Consider the following 16,600-nt stretch of genomic DNA (forward strand, 5'->3'; position numbering starts at 1 on the left):
TCTAGAGATACATCAAATGGATGTTAAAACAGCGTTATTGAATGGAGAGTTGGACGAAGAAATATATATAAAACAACCAGAAGGGTTTATTGTACCCGGAAAAGAAGAAAAGGTGTGTAAACTTGTCAAGTCGCTATATGGACTCAAACAAGCACCTAAACAGTGGCATCAAAAGTTTGACACTGCTATGTTGTCAAATGGTTTCACAATAAATGAATGTGACAAATGTGTCTATATTAAAGGTACTACAAATGCATATGTAATTGTTTGCCTTTATGTAGATGACATGTTAATCATGGGAAGCAACCATGAATTGATTGTGAAAACCAAGAAAATGTTGAGACAACATTTTGATATGAAAGATTTGGGATTGTGTGATATAATTCTAGGGATTAAAGTCTCTAGACTTCCTGCTGGAATTATGTTATCCCAAACTCATTATGTAGAAAAGGTTCTTGAACGATTTCATGCCACAAATCGTCCTCCGGCTAGAAAACCTATGGAATTGGGTACACATTTAGCCAAAAATAGAGGAGAACCTGTTTCACAAGTGGAATATGCAAGGGTGATAGGAAGTTTAATGTACTTAACTAACTGTACCCGTCCTGATCTTGCATATACTGTAAACAAACTTAGTCGGTTCACAAGTAATCCAAGTGAGGATCATTGGAAAGCACTAATGAGAGTGCTTGGATATTTGAAATACACTTCTAGTTATGGAATAGTGTATACAAAATATCCTGCAGTCCTAGAAGGATATTGTGATGCAAATTGGATTTCTGACACGAAAGACTCCAAGTCTACGAGTGGATATGTGTTCACAATCGGTGGAGGAGCGGTGTCATGGAGATCCTCTAAACAAACTTGTATAGCTCGGTCGACTATGGAGTCCGAGTTCATTGCTCTAGATAAAGCTGGAGAAGAATCCGAGTGGCTTTGAAACTTTCTAGAAGATATTCCATGTTGGAATAAACCGGTGTCTTCCATTACAATTCATTGTGACAGTCAGTCAGCAATAGGAAGAGCACAAAGTAGTATGTACAATGGTAAATCTCGACATATTCATCGGAGACACAATACCATAAGACAATTGATCTCGAATGGGGTTATTTCGGTTGACTATGTGAAGTCAAAGAAAAACCTTGCGGATCCGCTTACAAAAAGTATAAATAGAGATCAAATGTACAAACTACTTGGAGGAATGGGTTTAAAATCCACAAATTAAAATATTTATAGCGGTAACCCAACCTTGAGAATTGGAGATCCCAAAACCTTGGTTCAATGGGACAACTAAGTTATAAATATTAGTTTGAGTGCTTGGAATTGTTACTTACTCATTCCTGAAATATCCAAGTCTAAATGACCTGAAAAATGTGGTGAGGTTAAGTTTTCTTTTAATGATTCTTATACCTATGAGGTGGAGTAACGCAGGATACTCTTGATAGGAGATCACCTATATAAGTGCAAAGTATTGGCCGCTTTGATTGCAACACTTATGAATCTAAGATATGGTCCAGGGCCGAAATGGACACAACGTGAGAACAAAATATGTAAGAGTATTGTTATGTAAGTAATATTGTCTTGGTTTACACAAACGGTTGACTAGTTCAAGACATCGCGTCACTATGTAACTAGTAAATCCGATAGTATTTTACTAAGGTAGGTTCAAAGCCACAAACTACCTATCCTGATGTAACAATAACTCAAAATGATTTTCTAGTGAGAATGCTAATATACGTGAAATTCATTCATGTGGGGGATTGTTGGAAATTGTTATTGAATGAATTGTGGAAATAATGGGCTTGAAAAACTTGTCCAAAAAGGCTTGAAAAGTTTGTCCCAAAGTGTTACAAATAATTTGAATTTGGTGAAATAAATTGGAGGGAAATGGGGAATTGGTTGTCCCACATTGGAACAACTCCAATTTGTTGCTCACCTTATATAGTCCAACATTGAACTATGGGATTGGGCCCTTAGGGCACCGATGTTTTGTAAAGGGACAAGACGCTAATCGATGCAACAAACATACGCGCGCGGCCGGCCGGCTCGGCGTGGCGTGGTGTGGTGTTTGAATAAAATTTATTTAAAATAATATTTTATTATTTTATTGAGTAGGCCCGAGCGGTAAATTATTACCGCGCGGGCGCAGCACCTCACATGCGAGACAGTAAGTTCAAAGTGACTTACGCCCACGCGGTAAAATTTTGCCGCGCGGGCGCGGTACCAAAAGAGCGAGACAGTAGGTTGGCTTAAAGTTGGCCGCTCGAGCGGTAGAAAATTACCGCCCGAGCGCACCTTCTGCAGACTGAAAAGTTACGCCTTAAAACGTGTTGTTTCGTGTATAAGACTATATATATGGTGGTTATAACACAGAAAAAATACGGAGAAAAACATCAGATAACATATATTTCAGATTTCTGATTCCTGAAATATCTCTCCCTCACTTTCTCAAAGAAAAGTTAAAACATATTTTCGTTCGTTGAAGTTCGAGATATTCGTTGTGCTGCCATATCTCGTTCAGAAGTCGTTGTATCTTAGAGACGATTGCCGCCAACGTTTAGCACTGTTAACGGGAAATTTCGTCTTGCGGATAGAGAGTTTCTCTCCTCGACTTTGTTCGTATTTGTTGCTGCTATTGCTGCTGTTGACGCACTCTTATTCAGAATTCGAAGTACACCCTACTAACATATGGAAACACCATCTTTATTCAATTTGTCTTATATCCAACAAATCGCATCAACCTTGAAAGTGTACAATATTGTATAGATAGAGAATTGATCTGAACCAGATAACTTTTATGGTTTGGTAAAGTAAACTAGTCTGGAAGATCAAATTGGTGTTGAATATCACTAGATTGGTCTGGATAACAAGTAGAACTGATCTGATAAGAGTTTCTTTATCAGTTTATCTTTGTCCATAGCAATTTATTTTAACCAAATTTTATAAGTTGTTGAATTGGGTTCGTGAGTAGGGGGAGGGTGAATACTCGCTACTTAAAAATTTTCTCTTTAAAAAACTTTGAAACCGTCGAATGGGTGTTAACCTACATAACCGAATATTCTCAACTTCTGATGTATTCAAGTCACTTAAAAAGTGCGAAAAATACTTGAATACAGTCGGTGAATTTGTATACTTAACTCAAAATGAGTTATAACAAGATATAGGAGAGGAGAAAATAAATGGGTGACACAAAAGATATAGAAGTACGAAGGTTGAAGCCTTCTACGTCTATCTCTCTTTCACAAGAAAGGAGTCCACTAAAAGATTTGAGTATTACAACGTCTTATAATCACTCCACTCCAAATCTAGGACTTAGAAACTACCTATTCGGAACTCCTAGAAAAACCAAAGATAAGACACACGGCCTTATCAAATTCAACACAATAATCAAGAATAATTGTTTGAAGCCTAGATTCAAACACACAAAACATTTCGCTGGTTGAGACTTCGAGCTGTCAAGTTCTTGAAACCCTTAGTTGATCCTTGAAAGATCTGATATTTCTGAATGAGCATGGGTTGTTTGAGAAATGAAGATAATTATTTTAGTGTGCTCAAAAATAGGAGAGAATGCAGCCTTTTGACGTGAACAAGTATGATAGCTCTAGATGTTAACTTGATGTGAATGCGATTCTTGTTTTCTTCACTTCTTGAAATCTCCTTTAACGTTGTCGATCTGTAACCCTCATTTATTGCAGTAGTACTATCTTGGCCGTCCTTTCCTTTGAGAGGTGTGCTGTAATAATTTTGATTTGACTCTTCCCAAAAGTAGGATGTAACGGCCTCAGACATGATCTGATTGCCAAAAGTTCCAGCGTATAAAACGGAAAAAGTTTTCTGTTTGTTAACGTTGCATGTCTCGATGAACGGCTCCTATACTTTCTGATTTGAAAGCTTGTTGTAGAAGGAGTCTTCATCGTATATGTCTCACATATATTTTTTCCGTTGAGTAATCTGTGTGAGATAGGTGAGAGGTATTATCCGGGTGAGTAGTTTTCAGAGTAGTCGAGTACCTCTCTTTAAACGATTGACACGGTCTACAATAGTTGGAGTCCAATCGCATGATTTACTTGAACATTCAACTGGACTTCTCTTTTCCGGGTGAGTAAACCTTTGAGTCAACCATTGATATCAAGCAGTTGACATGAATGTGACTTGTCTTCTTAAGCGTGACCGAGCAAGGAGTCTTCACAAGCACAGCCAGGCCAGTGGTCTTCAAAGCATTTGTAACCTGTTATACAAGTAAAAAAGGCATCTTTGCGCCCTAAGGGGTGTCCAAGTTGTTGGAGTAGGTGAACTTTTGACCAGAGGTCAAAAGTTTGATTCCCCCTACCAACACTTTTTTGGACTAGCCTGTCACACATGGCTTGCCTAATGTGGTTTACCTGACTAACGTAGTTTGTAGGCTATTGCGTTAGTCCGAGGGTTTACTCAGTGCGCACCAAAAGTAGTGGTTGTGGGTTCCCATGTCACCAAAAAAAAAAGGCAGCTTTGCTATAACAATGAGATGTTGTGACGTCCCATAGAAAAAGGGTTGGGAAATTTTTTTTTTTTCTAAACTTAAAACCATGTAAGGATAGCATCACATCAATTCCAAAAGAATTTAATATTCTAAATCTTTAACAATAAAACTCGTGACTCGATGTTCACGAAGTCTAAGAAACACTGATGCAACCCTATAACAAATACCATTTAAAAATACAACACGTCAAAACTTACTACTAACATTTAAATAGGATGGGGAAAATGTGAGTTACTATAAAAAAAACTACGTACATCAAATACATTTAAAATAATCGAGGAACTCACATAAAAATATCAAACTGAAATTAATATTTAAAAGATGAAACATTTGAAATCCTCAAAACTTATCTTTGAAAGGTTAACAATGAAAATAATTAAATCATTACTTTTAAACATCGTACATAAAATATTGTAACAACATGACATAAATAAACATAGGTAAATATTTTTTCTTTAAATACATCAGAGCTTCTGAACTGTCGTGCCATGCAATGTTTTCGCATCTTGGACTCTTCAGCCGTGCTACCAAAGCTTTTAAATCGAATCTGCTAATCCAACTGCACAATTCAAGTATAGTGAGTCTAATGACTCAACAAGATTAAAAACATGCATAACATGATACCTTGAACTTGAAGAATTTTAACGTAAACATCAAGGAACTTTAAACTTAAAAATCTTGAACGTGAACTTCAAAACTCTTAAAAGATGCAAGGAACTTAAACATGGACACCAACTTACTTAACTTTAAATCTTGAAAGTAAACTTCATGCATTTCCTCAAAACTTTACCATTTCCTTCTTAAATAAACAGTTGCACTTAACATCTTATAATGAAAATCATGCAACTTGGACAAACATCGAACCATGAAGATAAACCATCAACATAACATAAAAATCTATCATTTTGGGGTGATGAATTATGTGAAATTGTGGAAACCTTCATAATGGGCACATTCATCTTTCTTTCTTATTGATCAACAAGCATATGGTACACAGCCTCATAACATTCGTTCATTCATTTTTGGAGGCCCCTCCGGAGCTCATCTCGGAGTACCTAACCCGTACATTGAGCCATATTTGGAAAAGTCACTCCGGAGCCCAAACCGAAGTATCGGTCCCGTATTGCCACCACAAAGACACATAAAACATCAAAATACTTTCGTGCATCAACATATTATATTTTCATGTTTCATCATAACATTAGTCATTCATGCTTCATCATCCTTCATTTCATCATAAATTATCATTCATCATATCATTTCATTCACTATGAAGCATCATTGAAACATCGTAATTTTCATCTCAACTTTCATTTCATGAACATAAAACTTTACTCGATAACATCATGCATGTCATAGATGATAAAAATCATACTTTCATATTGAACATAGGTTTCGTGAATGAAACTTAGATATTTACATGTATCACATAACATAATCAATCCACGGAAGTCGTTCTTGTTGTTCAAGATCTTAAAACTTGAAACTTTTAGCATACAAACTCTTAAATATACTTAAAATGCCTTAAAATATCATAACTATGAATTTGGGATTCAAAATTAACATATAAAGAAATATGGGGTAGAACTTGTGGTGCAAGGGCGCAAGAAAATGGCGCCCCTATGCCACTACTGGTGCTAGGGCGCCAGAAATGGCGCCCCCGCACCTCAGCTGCTGACCAAATTTTTGGGCAGCGGCGCAAGGGAAAGAAGACTACGATTTTTTGAGCTTTTCTTGATCTTTTCCATTCCCGATTCAAATAAAATCGATCATAACTTGAAAACTTTGATTTATATACTTGAAAAACTTCAAAACTCAAAGAGGATTAGATCAAAACAACCATTTTCAAAAACTTCAATCAAAACAACTCATTTTCTTGAACTTCATCTTAAACGTATCAAGTTCTTCCAATCGACAACTAAACATAGAAACTTTGGAACACACTTCAAAATCTGAAATTTATACTTACCATGCTATAAAGCTTGAAATAACTTTCATCCTAACCTCAAGAACACATAAAAACTTAAAAGAAACATGTATCTCTTGATTCAAACTCAAGAACTTGAAAAGAACGACTTACGTTTCACGATCTCGTAAAATCAAAACTTCATGCTCTTGAAATTCTTGAAAATCATGCTTACATATCAAAACATACATCATCATATAACATATTGATACATATTATTTTATCAAAATACATAATATCTTGAATGGGTTTCAAAAGCTTTAAAAACTTGCACTTGCCTTTGATATTTGAAGAATGAAATTAACACGAACATGTAGAGATCTAGCCTTAATCAAACGGAATTGAGAAATGGTCAAATGGTAGCCAAAAGAAGATGAAATCCAAAAATTCGTTCGATTGTTCCTAAGCTCAAAATAAAACTTTTATATTGCGAGAATACACAAAGAATCAAAGACAAAATATAAGACGAAAGGGAATAGAAAATCTGTGCAGAAATTTCTTACAAGAAGGCTTCGATCTAGTCTGAAACGGCCACCAAAAATAGCGATTCATAGCTCAAATTGAAGGTATGGATGTAAGTAAGATAACCCTTTGAACAGATTGAAGTTTGGGCACCGGATGAAGGAGATATGAACAATATACGACATCTTCTCATAAAGTGACAAGTTGGAGGATGGAGAATGAGAAAGGAGGAAAAAGATGGGGGATGAACCGTGTGATTGGGGGGGACAATGAAAAAATATTAGTTGAGGTAGGGTAGAGAATGAAAGTGAGAGTTAATGGTTAGAAAGACTACGTGAAACATAGTCTGTCTAACACGCCTCAAACAAGACTAATTAAATTTTCTCCTCCCGATGATTAAAATAAAACCATATCAATATTGTACTGAAAATACTCGTAAAATCATTTTCTACAATATCGTGCATAGGCTAGTCTCATTTTCTCAGTCCAAGATTAACTCAATCGTGAAAACATTTAACTATCTTGTAAGACATAAATATTTATTAGACATATACCTAACATCAATTAATTTAAATCGTAAATTTACATTTCATAAATAAAATTCATAAAAAGCCATTAAAAGTATTTAACACAATAAATAAACTTATATTTAAACACATGAAATATCAACTTTTAAATCATTTATACAACACATAAAAGCTTTTAAAATAACAACATCATTTAAATAATAAATAATAAAATAAAGTAACTTAAATTCCATTTATAATTCATTTAATAAAGAATGAATAGATTTATGAATTTTTCGAGTATTACAGATGTTGTTTGTCTCACCAAAACTAAGGGACCTAAAAATGTTTTCTTTTTTTATGATGACAAAACCTATCGCTCCCAAAGAACATAATATCAAGTGCTAATATGCACTCTATGCAGAGCAATATGGCTTCTAACTTTCAAGCACTTACGACTCAGATTGCATCATTGTCCACCATAGTTCAACAACTACTTGTAGCTACCCCTATTCCAAGAACTTATTAGTAAAAAGGTGGCCACCAGGGCACTCAGGTAAGAGGATCGTCAAGTTCTGGTCATCAGGGTCAAAGTTCTCAAAGAAGCTATTGCAGTAGATAGACGACTATTTTTCTTATCTTATCTACACTTGTGTCAAGGGCCGTCTCCAGAAGATTGGAGGCCCTAGAATAATATTCAGGGGAAGGCGCCTATATAATTTTTTTTTAAAATTAAATATCGATATAATCACTTCTTATAATAATAAAAAATTTAAAATTTGTAACTAAAAATAATGACATAAACGATTGAATCGAAATATAAAACATAAAACTAAAATAAAAAAAAGAACTCGATGAATTCTCAAATCTCATGAGTTAGAGATGAATTAGTGCATGATACAAATAGAATAAAAATCATCAAATAAAGGAAGCATAAATAATATATTTTTGTCACAACAAATCTGACAAAAAAATATAAATTATAATTTAAATAGTAACATATACAAGGAATAATTATAATCTAATTAAGTAAAAATCATTCTCATTGTCGAATAAGCAAAATTACAAGATTTTAGAATCTCGAGACCAAAAAAATCAAATCAATTAAAAAAACATCAATCGCAGTACAAAAATAGACAAAAAAATTCACATTCAATAAATTAAATAAACGAAAGCTAGTTGACTCAATTTGAATAACCTAACTCATTTGAGTGGATCAATTTAACGAAAAAAGAGAGTTTTGTTTAAAAGGAATAGATTTTTTTTACCAAAGAAATGATTGGAAATGGTACAAAAAATTGACCACGATTTTGAATTTTAAACGAAATAAAGAGACCCACCTAATATTTTAAATAAAAAAACAATAATACTTAAAAAAAATTTATAAAAAAAATTTGTAAAGACCCAACCCGGATCACCTACTAATTCACTTATTAAGCATGCAATTAAAGATAATCGTAAAACAATAATCAAAACATCGAAAATTAAACGAGTTAACAACCCAAACCGGTAATATATAACTGATGACTAAAAACCCAAAGTAGAAGTAGTGTTATACAACCAAATCGAAATCATTATCAAAACATACTGAAACACCCTGAAGAAGTAGCACAACACAGAGTCCACTAGTCCACTCTCAACCCTACCTCGAACCACTAGTCTCGCCCAACCTTTTCCATGTCGCGTCGAATAGAATGTCCAAGAAAACACAATACAAGGATTTGAGAAAACTACGCTCAGAATGCAAGCACGAGTATATAAGCCTACTGTGACGCATGCAAATGACGGGGGTACTGTTCAACTGTGAAGTCCTGCTCAGTTGAGGCGCCAATGAGCGTATACCATATGGAATCAACTCCGCTGGATACATCCACACACTAGACAAGGATCAGTGTAGCATCAGTCTCCGTAATCATGAAATCTCCCGACGTCCAACAATATAACAATAACGTAGGGTTGAGCGACCCTACTCAACTGGCTATCTCGACGAAGATTCGACTCAACATGAATATTGTAATCCCCCGAAATTATTTAATTTTAATCCGAGAGTATTTAATTTGGAAATATTTAGAGTTTAGATTTAAATTCTAATATTCTTAAATTAAATAGGATTGAAATTGAATTAAAAATATTGACGAGGACTAATTTGTAAATAGCAAAGAGTTCAGGGACTAAACTGCAATTTGGCTAATATATATCTAAATGACCACTTGTTTCTTCTTCTTCCTCACGTGAAGAGCATATTAAGAAGGGAATAAATCAGAAACATCTCCCACGCCATTTTCATCCTCTTGAACCTTCGATATTTCGCGATCCAGCCGTCAGAATTCAATATTGAATATATATTTGCGATCACCACTTCGAGAGCTACATTTTGGCGTAAGTTTTCTAAAGTTTTATCACGTTTGATTTTGGGGTTAAAGATGGAATTTTATTATTATTGGTTATTTATGTGCTTGAGCTAGTATCGATTATGTTCTCGAAGACGGATCGAAGAAAGAATGCTGATTGTATTTGTTATGAATTTTTAGAGCTATGTTTGAACACTATAATTTCTGAACATTCTGGTATTCATGTTGTTATTGCTGATATGTTCAGGATTGTGGTTGGTATTGATTGATATATCGATTTAGATATAGTTTCGGTTGTCGGTTTTTAGCCGTTACGCCGTCGATTCAAGAATTATCAAGATTTTCGTATTTTAATTGAGCTGAGCTTTGTTTGAGATTCAAAGCTGATATTGTGGCTTGTTATCATTTATTTCAGCCTGGTATTATAGTACTTCGAGTTCGGGAATCCAACATTTGAATTGGCTAAGAAGTGAGAAAGGTTTGAAGTTAGTTTGCCTTGAATGATTGCCATGAACTTGAGCTGAATCTTGATATGAGTTCTTGTTGTAGTGTCCAGATTTGGAGCATCTCAAGAACCAAGAACGAAAGGTATAATATGACATCGATCGTAAAGGGATTGATAGTCGAGACTGAGGAATCTTGAGTTTCCCTAAAAATCACATACTTGTCTATTTATATGTTCTTGATTTAGAACTTGATTGTGAATTCATTTTGTTAGTGCATATGTGATTCATATTGTATTTATTATGATGTCGAGTCGGATACGAACCTTGATATCTAGTCGGATATGAACTATGAGAAGTGGATATATCCATACCAAGATCGGATGCGAATCTTGATGCCGGGATCGGATACGAATCTCGATGATTGAGTTATTTTACGAAACATGCATTGTATTTACATTATATCTTGAGGTTGATATGTTCTCGTTATGGTATGTTTATGTTGTTTATACTGAGAATTATATTCACACTGGAGTTATGCGGTTGTTGTCTTGTTTTGTATGTGTACATGGCAACAGGAGGGGCAGAAGCTAGTCAGAATCGACATGGATAGCTCGAGAGAGAGTTTTAGCAAGTGGTGAATCGGGTTTTAGCAGAAGTTATGAACCATAGAACCTTGTCAATTATGTTAGAAGACAAATGACTTGTTCATGGTTTGAAGAATACATGTTGAACATCTTGTGTAGTTAGTTCCTTCAATGTATGTAAACTACTAGTTTGATGTAAGAAATGCATGGGATTATGCTTGACACTTGATATATATGTTGTGCATATTTCAAAGATGGTTTAGCATGTTAAAGTTGGTAAATTGTTGTTCAATTATGCAATTTCAGATTTAGAACAGCCTTTGCAATTCTGATTTATTTAGCAGGGCACAGATCTTGTGCATGTTTTGTGTAGGGGTTCGTGTACCCTACTGTTTTGCCCACTTCGAATAAAAAGAAAGGCACGGACCCCATTCCAACCTCCGTGTAGGGGGCCGTGTGAAATTGTGTTAAGGTGGTAGCTCACTGTTTTGAGATTTTTGGGCACGAACCCGGACATGGAGGTGGCACGGGGTTCGTGTACCTTGCAGTCACTGAAATGTGGCTACAGATTAATGCATGAACCCGAGCACGGACCTATGCACAGAGTCCGTGTATTTTTTTAAAAAAATTCTTAGTCTTGATTTTATTATCTTGTATTTAATTTTGTTAATTATTAATTTGACCTAAAATGAGATTAGCAAACCCGAGGCCCCACAAATATACACATGTAGCATAATACATAAAGCAGTAAAACATAGATCACACATAAATGCAACATATAAGCATGCATAATCGCTGACAATCTCAGTCAGTACTTTCGTATCTCACTAAGACAGTCCTAGCAATACCTATCTAGGGTCCAAGCCAACAAGACAACAATTATCATATCACTAAAGCTAGTCCAAAATCCTTACATAAACTAATAGATACTCCCTAATACTACTAGGGATCTTGTACTATACATGCGTCCGTCGTCAGCCCTTTGCTTTCGAAGGCCCCAACTCCTGAGAACCGCTCCGCAGCTCCTCTGGAAGCGTCTCGCTACTGCCTGGCCCTCGATTATATGGCTGGAAATGCCCAAAAGACTTGAGAAAAGAGATGTAAGAAGTGTGAATGAGCAAGAAATATGATTTTCGGACACCCTATTTATAAGAGACGGTCGGAAGCTCCGATCTCTACATGCAAGCCACGTTCCGAACTGTCCTGATCAGAATCTCCGATCTCATGCATGTGTCTGCGTGTCAAAATGTTGGTTACACGTCACTAGTGCGCATGGCCTAACCTTTGGAAGCTCCGATCTCACGTTCGAAAAGTCCGAACTCACCCTTTGTTTCTGATCTTCAGCTGCTAGGGTTCGAAAGTTCCGATCTGTTCGGTGGTTCCAAAGCCCTGATTCCACATTTTTGATCCAATTAATCACTTGGTTAATGTAGATTAGAATCCTTTAATCATGTTTTACCATTTAATCTTGTAAAACAGGATATGAGTTACAACAAAAATTGAGGCACTTACTGGATGTGGGAGAGTGGAAATCCTCTATAAATAGCATGAGTTATAGCAAATGAAATCACACCAAAATTTTAAACGAGAATCCACAAAAAACTCGGAGATATTCGAAGCACATTAAAAAACCAACTGGAGATTGTAGCTGAAACGACTCTAACCTTTACTTTAAATAAAACTTAAATAGAAAATGCGGATTTTTCAAAAAAAAAAAAAATAATTCGGCATGACCTTTATATAACTGTTAAAAATCCATCTGTCTTAATCCACACACTAAAGATGCAACCAACAAGACAGAAAATTCAAAACGAGAAACGAACTGGAATCTAATGAAAGATGTTCGAAATCACAAACGTCCAAAGTTTAACTGTTGAATAGTTTACATGCCAACAAAACAAATCTAGAAGTTCTTAAATTTACATCTAACCAATATACAAATAAAATACATCAAAACTATACGTTTAAACAACATATGCGGAAGACTAGCATAGGTCTGAGGGATGTGCCAAGCCCGCATCACATTCTACTCAAGATTCATGCCTCCCGATCTCATAGAAAGTCTAAGCTGAACCAAGCAAAGTAGTGAGCCTAAAGACTCAACAAGTATAAAACATGAAGTAACGAATGATACATAATACATGCACATGAATTTTAAAATAATTGTACTCAAAATACTTTGAAATTTTCCTCAGAAAAATGTTTGAAGTTAAAAGAGAATGAAACTTGGAACTTTACGAAAATCACATACAACAAACTCACTCAACTTTAACTCAAACTCATGCTTAAAACTTTAATTTAACTCACGCCTTTAAACATGAACTTTCATAAACTTTAACTTTGAACTTTTCTCTGTGAATTAATTTAGATCCTTGATTGTGAATTCTGTGTCGATTGATCAATCTATAAACCATAGTAATAGGCTAGCAAGAACACCGAGATTTCTCCCGACCCCACATTGCCCTGAATGGCAAAGACACCGAGATTTTTCCCGACCCCACATTGCCCTGAATGGCAAGGACATCGAGATATCTCCCGACCCCACATTTTCTTGAGTTTGGTAGCGAAACGAAGATGTCTCTTGGCTCCCCTCTACCCTGAGTTTGGCAAGGACATTGGGACATCTCCCGACCCCACATTGCCCTGATATAGCCAAAACCAACTCTCTTAATTCAAAAAATTTATTTTAAGTCAACCTCAAACTTTCACTTGAATCGTAAACGCAAAGATATTTTACTCAACTTGTTTAAAACTTAACTCAACTCGAATGATTGAAGCAACACACTCAAATACACAACTTTAGAGGGTGAAAACATTATTTAAATCAAGAAAAAAAATGATGATTAAGTGGTTAACCCTAGGTTAGACTAATCAACCATAACTCCCCCTTTTTTTCCCTAAACCAAGACTCACCACGAGCATTCGAACCAAAAAACCCATAACTCAATTTTTCCTTAACCGAGTCGACTTCCACTTGAACCAACATCTCCTACACACCCTATACTAATTCAGTGTCCAGTCCTTAACCCCACAAGTCCACTAGACCAACCCTTAATCCACAATACTAGGACACTCCCCGTAAAAATCGTAAAATTTTTGCATCGACCACTCAACACTAATCCCTTATCCAAAACGACTCCAACTTGAACCGACACGACCCTCAAATTCTAGAATTGATCAAGCCAATCCATGCCCAGACCTCTCGAACCAGACACCTGAGCCAAACACCAGCAGCTACCAACAAAGAGTCGTCATCTAGCACACCCAACCTATACCAAACCTAGACCAATTCAGACCTTCACCCTCACTTTGACCCACCTCCAGACCTGCCCCTAAGCCCCGAACCAACCCATGACTCAGCCCAAGGTCCTAGCCACGACAGCCTTCACCCAAAAACCCACTACCCTTCGGTTTACACAACCATTGATCAATCCCAACTTCATCCAGTCTACAACCAGCCCTCAAAAAAACCGACCCACCATCAATACACCAATAAAATGCACCAAGATCAAGGCTAAATTCCTAGCTAGTCTGTTGGAAAACGTGTTCAGATCAATTAAGAATTGATACCTAGTGCAGCGGAAGTTAAAAAATTTTATTTTATTATATGAAACGATTCCATATATGGGTATCAAAACTTTTACGATTAAATTTGTTCAAGTAAAAATAAAAACACAGTTAAATTTTTACCTCGTCAAGCAAAGGCTTGATTGTGGACTCCAACAGAATTTAATCTGGTCTTCTTGTAAATCCCGAGAACCGATGACTGTCACGATCTATCTCCGAAATTAGGTCCACGAACGAAAAACAGAAACCCTCTGATTGACTGCACTAGAAATCAATCAGAAGTTTTACGTAGAGAATAAACAGATTTGATCTGTTAATTCGGATTGTAATTTTTCACAAAAATCACAGTCCGAATTTTCTCAAAAGGAGATAGGGAATTTTCGAAAATCCCTTAGAAAATATATGTAGTGTTCGAAATTTGCAAGACTGAATCTCTATGAATTTCGAACACTGCTTACATATTTATAGATAATTTCTATACTAGATTAAGTTATAATTGTATTAGGACTCTAACCCCTTAGGGCCCCCAATTCATAACTTAAGCCCAACAAGCCAAGCCCGTTGTTATAGAAATTAATATAAAATTCATCGTGACTCCGATTGATAAACTGATTTTACCAATGTGCACAGAAACCATTTCTGCATCTTTTAAAGTCAAGATAATTTTTCTGAATCCGAATTCAGTGATTTCCAAAAATGCCCATCCCTATGTCATTTTAGGAAATCCCACTCCCTTTTAATTAAGAAGTCCAACTTCTCTTTCATTAAATTTAACTCTTTAAATTTAACTATCTCTACGGGGTTTTAGTAATCCATTACTTGTGTAACCCTCAATGGTTCAGGAATACAGCTAGCCGTGGGCTCACAACTCCTTGTGACTCGGAACAACAATTTCTGACTTACCCATCGAATCATGGTAAGAGCGCCTAGCAACATCGCCCCATGATTCCCTAGGTATTACTGATAGTGCCTGCAAGAACCAGTAGATTTTGGTTAGCGTACAGTACGGTCCCTTCATCCATATATCCCAATCGAATCAACAACCATTGGTATATCGAGAGTCGTTCGAGATTCGATAACTATGCATTACATCTTGGAGATCAAATAGTGACATCGCATGTGTTACTAGGAAAACCCATTAACCTAAAACACATCATGTACTCTGGCCAGAGATTCGTCACAATAATATCTCCTCAGATCGCATAGGATATCCACACTCGCAAGTATATGGTGAATCCTTGACAACAAAGCATCGACTCCTATATGTGTCGTAACTGTACCCAATCCCGACACCTGATGACCCCAATAGAGTCGGTAAACGAGTCAAAGTACAGTACTAGCATATAGAGTCTCAATGATGTTTCAAGTAATAATGACTAATGGTGTACAACCAAAACCGCGGACTTTATCCACTCGATAAGTGATAACCACTTGGAAAGTTCGAATAGGGTAGTTCGATCATTCATCATATGAATATCCATTTGTATGTTTTGAACATCTCTATGTTCCATACCAATGAAATGTGGTACTCGGCATCGCAAATGCTAGTCTCAATCTCGAGCGATCCTTATCCTTATTTGCGGACGGCTCAATTGACTAGGAACAATTTAGAATATACAGTGACTATAAGATGTGTTTCATGATAGCCATCCCCATGTGCTACCACATCTTACATACACTATAGTATATTCAAGGTCTTTATCAAAACAACAATAGTATATCATAATATAACATTATGAAGAAAGATAAAGTCAATGCCATTATAAAAATGTAAATTATATTAAACAAAAGATTGTTTATACATAGAGTCACAAAAGCCCTTAGCCACAAGTTGGCTAACCGGGCACCCACTCTTTCAATCTCCCACTTGCCCTAAAGCCAACTAGTCATACTACGCAATCCCATTGCTTCGCGATGCTTGTCAAACAATGGTCCTGGCAAGGGCTTAGTAAGTGGATCAGCGATATTGTCTGTAGAGGCCACTCTCTCGACACTGATGTCTCCTCTTTCCATGATCTCCCGGATGATGTGGTATTTCCTCAGTATGTGTTTGGACTTCTGATGAGACCTTGGTTCCTTTGCCTGAGCAACGGCACCCGTGTTGTCACAGTACACCGGGACTGGACCAACAGCTTCAGGAATTACACCCAACTCTTGGATGAATTTCCTTATCCAAACCACCTCTTTAGCAGCAGCTGA

This window comes from Henckelia pumila, chromosome 2 (genome assembly GCF_033568475.1).
Source record: "Henckelia pumila isolate YLH828 chromosome 2, ASM3356847v2, whole genome shotgun sequence".
NCBI lineage: Eukaryota > Viridiplantae > Streptophyta > Magnoliopsida > Lamiales > Gesneriaceae > Henckelia > Henckelia pumila.